The sequence below is a fragment of the Glycine soja genome, chromosome 3, assembly GCF_004193775.1.
Source record: "Glycine soja cultivar W05 chromosome 3, ASM419377v2, whole genome shotgun sequence".
NCBI lineage: Eukaryota > Viridiplantae > Streptophyta > Magnoliopsida > Fabales > Fabaceae > Glycine > Glycine soja.
This window is the reverse complement of record NC_041004.1, coordinates 20,666,714-20,683,206: the sequence shown is the minus strand read 5'-3', so window position 1 is coordinate 20,683,206 and position 16,493 is coordinate 20,666,714. Positions and strand designations below refer to the sequence as shown.

The 16,493-nt window shown below is 35.1% G+C and overlaps 1 pseudogene; it reads right to left on the bottom strand.

Annotated features, from left to right (window-relative positions):
* Positions 1-8,640: 8,640 nt before the first annotated feature.
* Positions 8,641-14,608, bottom strand: LOC114405022 (annotated as a pseudogene).
* Between the last annotated feature and the right edge of the window lie 1,885 nt (positions 14,609-16,493).

The following is a 16,493-nucleotide window of genomic DNA, read 5'->3' as shown; positions in this document are numbered from 1 at the left end:
ATCAAAGTGGCGATTTTAGGTTAGATGATAAGAGAACACTTATAATTGTCTTAAAAACATGTATAAAAAAAAAGAATTTGTCCTTAACCGCAACCCTCCAGTAGAACCAAAGTTATCAAAAGGAGCGTGACCCTAACCACGACCTGCCGGTAGAACCAACACTATCAGTTCTTAACCCAAGAACAAAAGAAAAATTCTCACAATAGAGAAACTCTCAAATTTTATTAATCTTCAAATTCTGCCTTTGGAGGGTACAAGAGTTCCCTATTCATAGGCTAATCTTGAAATGCTATAATAAATTCCCACTACTATTCATTTACCAAATGCATTTATAATTGCATGCCACTAAATGAAAATAAATGACAATAAACATGAAATTATTGATTAATAGATCTCCACCTTGTAATGGATATAAGACTTCGGCTTAGACTATAAAAATATAAAATAGGTTAGGTCAGCCTAATGCAATCCTACCCCCCAAGGGCATTGGATAGAAGACTCCAAGAAAATTGGGCTAGAGATGCAGGAGAAGGCCCTAGGGTTCTCATAAGCTTTAGGGTAGATTTTGGGCCCATGGGCTAAGTTTTAGCCCACTTATCTTTGTACATATTAGATTAGGGTTTCATTATTTTTGGACCTTGTATTTAAGGCTCCATAGTGTAGGGAGGGTATCCTAGTAATGTAGGATTTTTCATCCCTTGTATATTAGGGCACCTAGACTAGTTTTTGTATTAGGGGTAGTTTTCTAATTTCACATGCATTAAGTGCACTATTTGATGTGTGTGTGTTGGGAGAGAAATTTAATTGAATTGGGAGAAGCCCAATCCAACTAAATATTGGAACTTCCTAAGGGGGAGGTGAGTATTTGCTTGTTACACCCCATTGCCACATTATATAGTCACACTTTGTGCATGTCCTTCATGTTTTACATGCCTCATGACACCTAAGCAAACTTAGCAGAGAATCTTGGACTTGATCTTGGATTATTAGGCTGAACCATAGCTAAAATTCATTAATCATAATTAGTGAAATTTTGGCTTCACAAATTCAAATTCAAATTCAAGTGAAATTTGAATAGAAATTCAAATTCAAGTGAAATTTGAATAGAAATTCAAATTTCCCTCTAATTTTATGTAACACTTAGGCTATAAATATAGGCCTTGTGTGTGCATTTTTTCAACTTTGATCATTTAAGAATTATACTTCAAAGTTCAGATCTCATTTGAGGCATAAAATTTCGTGCTCCTTCTCCATCCACTCATCTTCTCCTACCTTCAAGCTCTTATCCATGGCTTCCTATGGTGGTGAGCTTATTCTTGACTCATCTTCTCCTTGAAGTGGAATCTCCAATCATCTTTCTTCCTTCTCTATTCCACTGCCATTGATCTTCAAGAAGCAACATAAACACTACTCTTGATTTCTAGGTTGAAATCGCTGGTGCTGACAACTTGAACATACGATCTTGTAAAAATTAATGGGAATTGGTCACTACGAATTTTGAGATACACTTTTTTACTGAATTTTATAGACATATGAAACAATTATAAAAAAAGAACCAAGTGATTTTGATAAAAGTAAAAAATAAGGAAAATCACACAAGTTGGCAGGAAAATCAGTGTCCAGAAAAAAAAAAGTCAAAGGGAAGTGTGCTTGTTGTTTTGGCTCACAATTTGTTCTATAATTGGTGCCTATTTTATACCGATCTTTGTTCTGAAATTTCAATTGAAAATTAGTGTGAAAATAAGTTCCAAAACTAGAGATTTCTTGAGTCTTTTTTTTATAGTTTTTTTTACTCTACTCTAGAGCCATTCTAGGTTTCTCTTTGAGTCCTAGCTTGCTTTTTTGTGCTTTTCATTGCTTTAATTTTTGAATAATCCTTGAAAATTTGTCTTGTTAAAACTCTATTGGTTTAACTTTCATTTCATTTTTTGGTCTTTGGTTATTGCTTGTCTCTTTGTTTCCTTATTTGTGAGTTGCCATATAGGGAATTAGAAAGAAGAATTGGTGTCATCCCTTGAAGAATTTGAGTCAAGAAGCAAGGGGTCAACCACCTTAAGAGCTATTGGACTAAGAAGCACTCCAAATTGAGTGAAACACCAAAAAGAGAACAACCACCAAAATTGAGGGCTTTTTTTGTAACTTTGTAATTGGCAATTTACTTACCTTCATTGCTTTCAAATTTTGTAACAAAAAGGCCTTTCATTGGAAGTGTGTTGGGAGCCTCCAATAGGTTACCAAACTTTCATTTGTGTGTAATAATTTTAGGCAATTTTCCCTTAGGATAGTGAGTGTTTTATTGGGAACCTTAAATGTGGTCATCCAAACACTCTTAGGATTCGCCTAGTTTACATTTCTTGCACTTTAATTTCTTGCTTACTTTCATAACTTATTTTATTTACTAGTCACGCCTAGTTTATCTTGTTATTGCATAATACTTTCTTCTTGCTTATCACACTTATCCTGAGTTCTTTTAGAACCCTATCTTTTACCTTTTTGCAAACCCCCAACAAGAAAGAACCACAACTTAGGAACCAACATGAATCATCATTCATCTAGTATTAATGGTGAGAGTACTAGTCATAAGGACCCTCTATCTAGAATCTTAGATAAGTTGAGTTCCCTCAAGTTATGGAAAGAAAAACTAGAAAGAAAAAAAAAGGAAAGCAGAGGGTAAAAATAAATCAAGATGAAAGGGAACAAATAAGGGAAGAAGAAAGAAGGAAAATACTAAAAGAGTTAAGAAAAGAAAAACATGTCACCTATAGTAGTCATGACTCTTGTAAGAGCCTAAGTGAAGAATTTTGTGACTATTATGAAGGAAGGCATAGGTCATATCTTAGACCTCACTCCTATAAGAGAGAGAAGGAAAAAAAGCCTCAAGAGGCTAACATTAACCTCCCATACTTCCATGGAAAGGACAATGTAAAGGCTTACTTAGATTGGGAAATAAGGGTAGAGCAACAACTTAAAAGAAAGTCTACTTCAAAATCTTACGGCTCTCACTCTTATCCAAAGAAAGACCAAGGTCTAGACATCTTATGGGCAGCACCTTCTAAGCCCAAAGATGATAAGTGGAAGACAATAGAAAAACAACCCCCTAAGGCTAGTATGCAAGAGAGGACTAGCTCTATAAAGTGCTTTAAATCTCTTGGAAGAGGACACATTATCTCTCAATGCCCCACCAATAAAACCATGATTATGGTTCAACTTCAGTTTTAGGAGAAAGGATGAAGAATAAGAAGGTTGAAGCAATTGGTGTCTCGCTAAGCGAGGCATATGCGCTTAGCGAGTAACATCCACTAAGCGAGGCACTCAACTCGCTTAGCGGGTTGGGAGAATCTACAAGAGAATCTACCAAGCATGCATGTGCCATCAGCTCGCCCAACGAGTCATCTGTCTCTTCTGGCGCTCAGAGCGCCCAGCTCGCTAAGCCAAAATTCACTAACTCGCACTTAGCGAGCAAATGGCACTAAGCGAGCCTTCAGGATTAGAAAGCCCTTAAAAGACTGAAGTTGGCGAAAAAAGAGAGAGTTTTTGGGAAAAAAAAAACAATAGAGGAATACGTGAGAGATGCAGCAGAAGAAAAACAGGGCAAGAAAGCACCAAAGATCTCAACTTTCAAGAGGATTCTAGGTTTAGGAGTGATTTTTAGGTTTCTAGAGGTGGAAGAGACATCCTCACCGCTGTGTAATCTTAATTTTACTTCAAAAACCTCATCTTGTTGCTGAAAGGTGATAACTTCCAATGGAAGGCTAAGTCTCTTATTGGGGATTTCTGCTGAGCTTTGATGTAAAGCTCTTCACTATCTATTTTAAAGTTGTTTTTATGTGTTCATTGCTTCTATCTGCAATTAGTTCTTGCATGCTTATGGATTGATCACCCATTTGTGTGTAAAGTTAGGATTTTTAGCATTGGAAAATGTTTTAAATCCTTACAACTGGATAGAGCAGGCTAGAGAACGGTATGTCTGGACACGCAGTGCAGGGATTTAGTTTTTAATATGCTGTATGTTAGAGTTTTATGGTCTTAGTCCAACATCGCTTGGATTGTTAGAGTTTTGTAGTCTTAGTCCCACATCGCTTGGTTTGTAAAAACTTGTGTCTCATTAGTGTTATATATAGAGACACCTTGTAAGCTTTTATATGCGTGAAAGTAATAAAAGTTCTCCTAGTGTAGTCGTGGACGTAGGCACATACATTGTGTGCTGAACCATGTTAAACTTTGTGTCTTTTCTCTCTTCCCTTTATTTCTTTATCTTCTTTTATTGCTCTATACTAACAACTGGTATCAAGAGCTTTTGGTTACTCCATGAGATTTCCTTAGTTTAAAGGAATTAGTGGGAGTCTTCTCAGTTTAGAGGAGGCAGTGGGAGCAATGGCATTAGAAGAGGGGAAGGTGAAGATCGAGAAGTTCGATGGCAAAGATTTCAGCTTTTGGAAGATGCACATAGAGGATTATCTATATCAGAATAAGCTGTATCAGCCCTTATTAGGGGTTAAGCCAGACGACATGAAGCAAGAAGAATGGAACTTGCTGGATCGATAGGCTCTTGGTGTGATCAGATTGACATTAGCCAAGAATGTCGCATTCAACATCATAAACAAGAAGACTACTACAGGCTTAATGAAGGCGTTATCAGATATGTACGAGAAGTCGTCGGCAGCCAACAAAGTATACTTGATGTGCCGATTGTTCAACCTCAAGATGGGAGAAGGTATCTCTGTAACTGATCATATTAATGAATTTAATACTATTCTTGCCCAGTTGGAATGGTGCAGATTAAATTTGAGGATGAGGTGAAGGCATTGATTCCATTGTCATCACTACCGGATAGTTGGGCTGCAACTGTTACTACAGTTAGTAGTTCCACGAGGGAGAACACATTAAAGCTTAGTGACATCCGTGACTTGATCTTACGCGAAGATGTTCACAAGAGAGATTCAGGAGAATCTTCAGTCATGTTTCCAATTCAGCATTGAATACTGAAGGTAGGGGAAAGACTACCCAGAAGGGTCAGAATGGTCGAGGCAGATCAAAGTCAAGAGGGAAAGGTCAGAGAAAATTTCAAAGTGATGTTACTTGCTGGAATTGTGACAAGAAAGGTCACTTTAGCAATCAGTGCAAGGCACCAAAGAAGAAAAATTCGCACAAAAACAAGAAGCGTGATGATGATGAATCCGCAAATGCAACAATTGATGAACTTGATGATGCATTAATTTGCAGTTTGGATAGTCCTGTTGATTCATGGATCATGGACTCAAGTGCGTCGTTCCACACCACTCCCTCTAAAGATTTATTGTCTAACTATATTTCTGGAAGATTTGGGAAAGTTTACCTTGCAGATGGAAAATCTCTTGACATTGTCGGAAGAGGTGATATCAACATCAAGACCTCCAGTGGATCCCTATGGACATTGCACAATGTCAGACATATTCCCGCCTTAAAGAGAAATTTAATATCTATAGGGCAGTTGGATGATGAGGGACATCACACCACTTTTGGAGATAGAGCTTGGAAGGTAACAAAAGGCAATCTCGTTGTGGCTCATGGAAAGAAGCGAGGATCTCTTTACATGATTGCATATGAGGATATGGTAGCAGTTACTGAGGTTGTCAATAATTTAACCATGTGGCATCAAAGACTTGGACACATGAGTGAAAAAGGAATAAAGCTTATGGTGGCAAAGGGTAAGCTATCAAGCCTCAAGCATGTTGATGTTGGTGCTTGTGAACATTGTATCCTTAGAAAGCAGAAAAAGGTCAGCTTCTCAAGGGCAGGGAAGACTCTTAAAGTTGAAAAGTTAGAATTGGTGCAAACAGATGTTTGGGGGCCAGCCCCAGTGAAATCTGTTGGAAACTCACGCTATTATGTCACCTTTATCGACGACTCTACCAGAAAGGTATGGGTTTATTTTATTAAAAATAAATCTGATGTGTTTTTTGTGTTTTAAAGGTGGAAAACAAAATTTGAAAATAAAAAAAGTCTAAAGGTTAAAAGTCTGAAATCTGACAATGGCGGGGAGTATGATAGTTAGGATTTTAAAGACTTCTGTTCAGAACATGGGATCAGAATGATCAAGACAATACCAGGAACACCTGAGCAAAACGATGTTGCAAAAAGGATGAATAGAACCTTGAACGAGAGAGCGAGGTGTATACGGATCCTATCTGGCTTGCCTAAAGCATTCTGGGTAGAAGCAATAAATACAGTAGCATATCTCATCAATAGAGGACCATCGGTTCCTTTGAATTATCAGTTGCCCGAAGAAGTATGATTTGGAAAGGAGGTAAAACTTTCACATTTGAGAATTTTTGGTTGTGTTTCATATATACTGACAAACTCTAATAGTAGAGATAAATTGGATCCGAAGGCGAGGAAGTGTTATTTTATTGGTTATGGATCTAACATGTATGGCTAATGTTATTTTATAAGGACAAATTTTCTGCAGAATCTACATGTGCAGGTAAACTGTCAGAAATTTCTGAGAAAGCAACACTTGAAGAAATTTCAGAAAGTGATGTAGCCAACAGAAACTAGAGTACAGGCGTAGAGGTTGAGTCAGAACCAGAACCATAAACTCCTCCAAGAAAATCCAGCACAATTTCAGTACCACCAGATAGGTATTCCCTTTCATTGCATTATTTGTTGTTAACTAATGCTGGTGAGCCAAAATGTTTCAGTGAGGCTACGTAGGGGAATGAAACTATTGAATGGGAGCTAGCGATGAAAGATGAGATGACATCCCCTTAGAAGAATAAGGCGTGGTCTTTAACTAAATTTCCAGAAGGAAAGAAAGTGTTACAGAATAGGTGGGTCTATAGGCTAAAAGAAGAATCTGACGGTAGAAGAAGATACAAGGCAAGACTTGTGGTGAAAGGGTTTCAGCAAAAACAAGGAATTGATTTCACAGAGATCTTCTCTCCAGTTGTAAAGATGACTACCATCATAGTTATTCTAAGTATTGTAGCTACAAAGAATCTTCACTTGGAGCAGTTAGATGTTAAAACTGCATTCTTGCATGGGGATTTAGAGGAAGACATATATATGACCCAACCAGAAGGTTTTGAAGTGCCAAGCAAGGAGAATCTTGTATGCAAGCTTCACAAAAGTTTATATGGCTTGAAACAAGCACCGAGGCAGTGGTACAAGAAGTTTAATGAGTTTATGAGCAACTCAGGATTCAAAAGATGTGACATGGACCATTGCTGCTATGTTAAGAAATATACTAATAGTTATGTTATCCTTGTCGTGTATGTTGATGACATGTTGATTGCAGGATCTAGTATGGCAGAAATTAACAGGTTGAAGCAGCAGTTGGCAGAAAACTTTGAAATGAAGGATCTTGGTCCAGCTAAACAAATCCTTGGTATGAGAATTCTTAGAAACAGATCAAAAGGAATTTTGAAGTTGTCTCAGGAGAAATATATACACAAGTTGTTTGACAAGTTTTACCTTGAAGATTCTAAGACCAGGAATACCCCTTTGGGATCTTATTTGATGTTTTCAAAGAAGAAATCTTTGTAGACAAATGAAGAAAAATTATACATGTCAAGAGTACCATATGCATTAGCAGTTAGGAGTTTGATGTATGCTATGGTGTGTACCAGACCTGACATAGCACATGCAATGAGAGTTGTCAGCAGGTTCCTATCAAATCTAGCAAAGGAGCATTGGGAAGGCGTAAAATGGATAATCAGATATTTGAAGGGTACTTCAGAGATGTGTTTGTGCTTCAGAAAAGGCAATCTCACTTTACAGGGATTTTCAAATGCAGACTTGGGAGGAGATTTTGATACCAAGAAAAGCACCACAAGCTACATTTTTACTTTGGGAGGTACTACTGTGAGTTGGAAGTCTAAACTTCAAAATAGAGTTGCTCTCTCAACCACGGAAGCCGAGTACATAGCTATCTCAGAAGCAACTAAGGAGATGATTTGGCTAAAGAATTTTCTCAATGAATTAGGGAAAGAACAAGATAATGCTCCAATGTTTAGTGACAGCCAAAGTGCTATAAGTCTTGCTAAGAATCTAGTCTTCCATTCTAGATGCAAGCATATTCAATTAAGATACCATTTTATCAGGGAGTTGATAAATGATGGAGACTTATCTTTGTTGAAGATCTTAGGATCAGAGAATCCAACAAATATGTTGACTAAAGTTGTTACAACTGACAAGCTGAGGCTTTGCATTGCCTCAGTTGGCCTTCAAGGATAATTGAAGATGAAGGCGCTACACAAGGTAAAGAGTCGATGAACTCATCGCTTACAAGGAGTTGCTAGAGTTTGGAACTTAGACCTCAAGTGGGAGAATTGTTAGAGTTTTGTGGTCTTAGTCCCACATCGCTTGGATTGTTAGAGTTTTGTAGTCTTAGTCCCACATCGCTTGGTTTGTAAAAACTTGTGTCTCATTAGTGTTATATATAGAGACACCTTGTAAGCTTTTATATGTGTGCAAGTAATAAAAGTTCTCCTAGTGTAGCCGTGGATGTAGGTACATACATTGTATGTTGAACCACGTTAAACTTTGTGTCTTTTCTCTCTTCCCTTTATTTCTTTCTCTTCTTTTATTGCTCTATACTAACACTGTAATCTTAATGCAATTCGTTTAGGCTAAGTTCGACGAGGAATCCTAGAATGAAGTTTAAATAGAATTAGTCCATTCAAGCGAGGAATCGGTGTTTGGGTATTTGCTCTCAGCATAGAACACAGAAACAACCTTAAATAGAGAAAAACACATAATTACATCAAGTTGTTCAGTAGAACGACCCAACGTTTTAATCATTTGTTTATCTCTCACTATTAGATAGCAATTTTGTAGTTATTTTTAGAATTACAAAAATTATCTTTTGTTATATTTTCTGGTTCCATACAAATGTCTGCTTATTGAACGAACACTTTTCTGAATGAAACAAACTCCCTGTGATTCGATACTCGATTCTTATCATTTTATATTACTTGCGCGACTCAGTACACTTGCTGATTAGTATCGCAGTTGGGCGAGCCAGCGAATAAGATGCAGGAGAATGTCCTAGAGTTCTCATGAACTTTAGGGTAGATTTTGGGCTCATGGGCTAAGTATTAGCCCACTTATCTAGTAGTGACACTAACACATGCATTTGGGCAAAAGGCATTTGAGGAGAGGGACTAAAACAATTCTATCTTTTTTTTAATTGAAATAACTAAAATATCAATTTTACATTTAAAAGACTAAAAAAAAACTTATCTCAAATTAAAAAGACTAAAAATATATCTACACCTTTTATAAATTTATAATTAAGGGCACAAAATAAATCATACCAAATAATATAAGATTACTGTTTAGGGATCATGATCTTGGTCCAAGCATGTTAATTTACTAGTTGAGTCGCGATCATTTCACTATCAAAAAAGAATATAAAAGCATAGATTATCATCATCTTTGTACTTTTAATTTAGTCATTATTGAAAACAAAGATGGAAATAAATTTTGAAATTATTTTTTTTAAATCAACAATTTTCTGAAATTATAATATATGATTTCAAAGCCAAATATTTTGTAAATAAAATTTCTTGGGTGCCTATTTGGGTCATAACCCAAATTTTGTATGACATAACATTTACACTTCACATGGCGGAGGTTAAAATAAATATGTGGGAAGACCTATTGCTACATGTAAAGGACAACCCTTATGTCCACTCTAAAATGACAGCCAGTTTGGAACATCTATAGGTATGTGATTTGATATTCACAATTTATTCATGATGTTTTCAACATTGTGATGTTCAGAAAATTCTATGGATATGATGCCTATTTTTTTCTATCAGTGTTGAAGATAAAGCCATTTGGAATCTTTGCACGAAGAGAATTTTTCATTTAAGTCCACTGCTTAGTATGAAATAATGAACGATATGATTGATAATGAAGCATTCCATGTTAATGGTGATTGGATGTCTATTTGGCGCCTAAAAAATTTCACATGAAATAAAATCTTGATATGGAGAATGGCTAGAGGTTGTCTTCCTACAAGGCAGCGCTTGCCAACAAAGGGACTTCAATGCCCAATCGATCACATGTCCTCTTTATGAGTCTTGCCCAAAAAATGTTTGGTGTGTTTTTTTTTAATGTGATCAGACTTGGCTTACCCACTAACAAATTATAAGTCACTTATGACATAAACCATTTTAATTTATATTCTTATCATTAAATTTGATCATCCTACCGCATTATATTTGGGAAAAAGGTAGTTGAGGAGAGAGAATGAAACAATATTTTTCTTCAAATTACAATAATTAAAAAATATCAATTTTAAATTTAGAAGATTAGAAAAAAAACATTACTAGAAAAATGACATTTTACGACGGTGTTTAAGGTCTTTTAACAACAATTTTCAATCATAATTGTAGTTGTCGTCGTGAAAAGTTAAGACTTTCCACGACGGTTTTTAAACCGTCTTGGAAGGTACAATTTCTAAGATAGTTTTTTCAAGATAATTTTGCATAGAAATCATTTTAAGATGTAGAATTTCTAAGACAATTTTTCAAAAAAAATCATCTTTGAATCTATTTTTATAAAAGAAAATTAAAAATTAAGGATTTTAAGATGGGTTTCTCAAAAATCATCTTAAAATGTAGACTTTCTAAGATGATTTTCAAAGAACTGTCTTAGAATGTCTGTTTTTTTAAAAAAAATCAAATTTTAATTACTAAATTTTGAGAAGTAAATATTTTTAAAAGGTTTATTAGATTTGTGTCTCAATTTTAAAAAGTTTAAGACAATAAAAAGAAATAAGAAATAGAAAATAATATTTGTTGATCGATGACCATTTGTAAAATGTAGGTTCTATACTAAAAAGCCACAAAACATGGCAAAAAATAAGGGTTGCAAGTGCCAAGTAGTACAATGTTAGAACACGTGTAATTCCATTTCATGTTATGATTCCACATGGGTTGATCTTGCTATAGTAGAGTTACATTAATGTCTATATCTATTATATTATATTTTGTCTTGCTATCACAACCAAACTCTATATAAATAGGCACGCAAACAAAGACATGAATCACAAAAACAAACATAAAAACAAAAAGATGTGGAAATTTGTGATTATATAACAAACATATATTGAAAGAAGATGCCAGGGGTACAAGGAGCACAACCAAAGGAGTCAAAGATAGCAACAACATATGAGTCAATGCAAGGAGAAGAGAACCAAACGAGGACTGACTTGCTTTCAAGGGAGGATCAAGGTAGCATTCAGATGGAAAAACTTTAGGAGAAGGTGCATAATCTTGGAACTATATCAAGGTAACACTAATACCTAATAATAGTGGTTTTTAAATGTCCAAAAGCTTATTAGTTTCTTCTATCTAAAAGGCAACAAAATAATGGGGGAGAAAACATAAAGCAAATACGTTTAGTTTACCTAGAGGTAAGGGAGCTAAATTATCATAGAGAACTACGCTTACGTTGACCTTACCTAAATCGGTCTTGCCCTTGCCCTTGCGCGGAGCTTCTTCCCTTTGAGCATCAATTTTGGGATTGGCAACATCGGACCTTCTTGTGAAGCAAGGTTTCGGTAGTCAAATTACAAAACAAAATCAACTTCTTTCGCATAAAGATTCCACTATGCTAACCTAAAAATATGATAGTTTTAGAAACCACAAACAAGAAAAATAGAATTTTTACTGACTCACTTACCATTAAATTGTGATTGTCTAGAAGTTTCCTAGAATTATAACAAGAGATGCATTAAAAGAAAATAACAAAATGAAAATATATTGGTAACTGCAAATAAAAGATTTCTGAATATGTAAGCACCTTTTTAATTTAAAGAAAAATAAAATAAAGAATATAAGGAGAGAGATGGAGAAATGAGTAAAAGAAATGGTGAACCTATGCACTTGGATACTCAGTTTATAATATTCAAAATGTCAAAGCCAATACCTTCAAATACACCTTGACCTTATCTGCCTTAGGCAAAGAATAATTTGTCTCAACCACAACAGCAAGAACATTCTTGTAGGCATTCACAAACATGTGTGGTGCAACAACAAGTCTTGGGTATGAGTTAACCAATGAAAGTGAAGTAACCATTGAGACGCTAGCTACAAACTTCTCAATGAGGTCATCCTCAGTAAAAAAAAAAGAATAATATGTTTTCATTTTCCTTTTACAAAAAATCTGTAAGTTTGTTTTGGTTTTGTTAATAATGTTTTTGCTTGCCTCACTTCTACTCACAGTAATATTTAAAAAATTTCATAAATAGTTTTTAATTACCAAAACAAATCAACCACCCCTAAATTCTACACACAAAAGATTACCAACTTGGAAGAAGGAGGTCTGAGAGGGATCCTGCCTTGTCATGTTAGTAGGCCTGCCTTGTGATCTTATTTAACTTGGTGGATGATAAAGCAAGAACAATATGTTTTGGACTGAAAAGTTCCTATGTTATACTTTGTACTATACAAATCCAATAGATGGTTGGCTTTACTTCTATAATATACAACATTCAAAAGTGCAAGAAGTATTTGTGAAGGAAGAAAAGACAACTTTGTTCTTAAAAATACAATTAAAAGCAGCTAGCAGAATTTGCACGTGAAATGTTTTTGTTTATGTTTCTTGTGGTTTTTAACTACTACAAGTTTTCTGATAGACTAAAACCACCAAAAATGTTTCAAAAAAGAAAATCAAAACCCCGAACACTAGATTTTCTGAAACCACCAGAAACGTTACAAAAATAAACATTCTTAGACCACTAGAAAATTTGTGGTGGTTAATAGCTGCAAAAAACTTAAAACATAAATTTTCACATAGTTTATGCTTGTCATTCCATCACTTAACATTTGAAATTAACATCAGGGGCTAAAAAAATGAAACAATTTATGAGGGACTAAATAGTTAAAAAAATTATATGGGACTAAAAAACAGAAGTCAAGAAAAATAAGGGACCAAAAACATATTCTACGCTAAAAAAATTGAATCAAAGATCTAATAATCCAATCCACCCATGCTTCTCTCCTTTCTCTTTAATCGTTATAAAATTATAATTCATACCTTCAAACTTCCTAGCGATGCTATCCATCTAAAAACTACTATTGGACATGTTATAAAAGTATATAACCATGCATATGCCTTCACATAACCTTTCTAGATTTTAGTTCGTGGGTATATTAGTTGTAGTGTGATCAATACGCAAAATTTGTTAGGAGTACAGGTTTCTTTTATTTTAATATGAATTTCAATTTCATTTTTAGAAGCAGTACATAAGACTAACATTTAAAAGAACCAGAATATAACAGAAATCATTAGTATATCAGGAAATTATGAAATCCCATCAAATAATTTAAAAATATCCAAAAAATATAAAAATTATAATATATTATATAATATTTTAAAACTGCTCACACTTTGTACCCTAAATAAGGGCTCCCTTTTAAAAAGAGAACTGAAATTTTTTTCATAGGTCACCATAGTTATATGCATATAAGGACCATGAAATGAAGACATTGAAGCATCTATCACAAAACTGAGGTTCAAAAGTTGAGGAAATAAAAGTATAATCAAATAGGTGGCATGATAATAATATAAGAGGAAAAAGCAATTTACAAACATAGTGCATTTAGTTGGAGCATAACTATATTGTTGACTGATTTAATTTTAGACCATATATTTTGGATAAGATTAGATGTTTAGCTTCTATTTGATGACCGATACATGTTTTCTGTGGATTTCGTGGATCTGGAAGCAAAAATTTCATGGGAAATGAACTATTAATGGGAGACAGACCTCTAACTGCAACTTCATAAATCTTTTAACAAGTAGGAAAAATCAGCCTTCATTCCAAGAAAGAAAAAAACAGAAATCAAGCGAGAGACTTAGAACCATAATACCTTCTTTTCCTAGTTATAAACACCTTGGTACCGCCGCATCTCAAATGAAATCAACAATTTCCGAATTAAGCATAGGAAAAAAAACACTTAACACTTGTTCAACATACACACAAACTATTCTTAATCTAATAAGCATAGGAATCTCTTAAGTGAACATAATGTGTATAATTAGGAATGAATAGTTAAAAAGAAAAGTATAGTAATTGACATGGTACCCCTTCAGGAACCATCTCCCAGCATGCTAGCTCATCACGTGTTAAGAAGCCAACAATTGCAACACATATGTTATCAAGCATTCAAATTTGTGAGCGATGAATTGAAGTGAATTAACATTTAACAAAGAACAAGGTTGTGGTATTGTACCCAAAATCCTAGAAACAAGGTAGTGCTAAGGAAATTGGATATTAGTGATGCCATTGAGTGCATAAATCTCCTTGTAGAAGTATTCCATTGCTTTGATTGTAGAATCTTCTAGGACTTTGCTGGCAACATGAATCTAAAGACAACCTTAAAAAAACAAAATCAAAACAGAGGGCATGTATAGGTGGTCAACAATGCCTTTGTTTGTTTGTTTATTTGATACAATAATAACATTAAACACACAAAAAAAAGAAACCTGTGAGTGGAGTGGCCCATGACCTGCCCTCGATGCGTTTGATTTCGTAAATGAGGAGAGAAGCCCAAGGCTGATGCATAGTTAAACATGGATTCCAGTAATTTTTGAAGTTAGAATGGTTTGTCATGGCTTTGCTTTGTTTCTCTTCACCCCAAAATCAAATCTTTAGTTCACCCTCCTTCTCACACCAACAATTGCTTGGTTGCAGTTGGGTTGGATTCGCCACAGCCCAAACCAACATGAGCAGGAGCTCCAACCCGTTCAGATAAAACATAAATGTTTTGATGAAAAGGGTTTGTTTGGTGGTTTGCAGATAGTGGGGCAACGCTACTATGGGAACCACACTGAGATGTTCAATGTCAGGGCCATCCTCTTCAGTGACGTCGACGTCAGTGACTCAACCTCCAGATCTGGTTTCACTACATTTAATTCTACTTGTAACCCAAATCTCGTTGGTGAGGAACACCCTTCGTGACCAAATCGCACAACCAAACCTCTCCCACTACTAAAAAATCTCATTTTTACGATGCAATCTCAACGAAGATTGTCAAAAAACCGTCATCGTTTGTATAGCAGTGGAAATTTTGTAAATACTATCAAAATTTCAAAGACGATTTTCACGAAACCGTCTTTGAATTTGGACAATTTTAAATTTGAATGTGCAGTCGTTCCTCTCCTCTCACTCGTTGTCTTCTTGTTCTCCTTTTCCCAATACCCTTTCTCCACCTTCTCCTCGACACCAAGGGCCATTGCCTCCTGGAAATGCCCACCGACACAACGAAAATCATCACACTCCTCTCATTGATCACAAGCTACGCCCTTTCTAAGCCTCATTCCCTGCTTAAACTCCTATATTGCACCGACACCTGTGGAAGCAATGCCTTCCAAGGTTATTTTGATGATGCCAAAGAATCAAGAGTTAAACAAAGTTTCAAGCAAAGATTCAAGAATCAAGAATAATCAAGATCAAGATTCAAGAATCAAGAGAAGACTCAATCAAGATAAGTATTAAAAAGTTTTTTAAAACATTGAGTAGCACATGAAATTTTCACAAAATCATTACCAAAGAGTTTTACTCTCTGGTAATTGATTACCAGATTATAGTAATCGATTATCAGTGGTTTTAAAACGTTAATATTTTCAAAATTCAAAATGAAGAGTCACATCTGTTGATGTGTAATCGATTACACCTTTATGGTAATCGACTACCAGTGACTGTTTTCGAAAAATTCATTTCCAAAAGTCACATTTCTTCAAGTGACTTATTTCTGAAGATTCTTTCAAAAGTCATGTCTTTTTAAGTGATTAGTTTTAAAGGAATTGCCAAGAGTTACAAGTTTTGACTTAAGTCATCAAGAAACTATAAATATGTGACCTTGGCATGAAACAATTTAATTCATCTCAATCATTTCTTTCAATCATCTTTCAATATTTTCTTTCATCTCTTTCAACAGTTTTTCTATTTCATCTTCTCTTCATCTTTCTAAAAGTTTTTGTTCAAAACTTTCTCTTCCAAGAAAAGTTCTTTGTTCAAAAACTTGTGCTATTCATCTTTTTCATTCCCTTCTCCCTTTGTCAAAAAGAATTCGCCAAGGACTAACCGCCTGAATTCTTTTTGTGTCTCTCTTCTCCCTTTTCCAAAAGAACAAAGGACTAACCGCCTGAATTCTTTTGTGTCTCCCTTCTCCCTTGTCAAAGAATTCAAAATGACACAGTCTGAGAATTCTTTTGATTCTTCCTTTTCCCATATACAAAAGATTTCAAAGGACTAACCGCCTGAGAATTCTTTTGTATCCCCATTCACAAAGTTTCAAAGGTTTAACCACCTGAGAACTTTGTCTTAACACATTGGAGGGTACATCCTTTGTGGTACAAGTATAGAGTACATCTACTTGGGTTTGACTGAGAACAAGAGAGGCTACATCTCTTGTGGATCAGTTCTAGTGGAGGGTACATCCACTAGGTTGTTCAAAGAGAACAAGGGAGGGTACATCCCTTGTGGATCTTTGCTT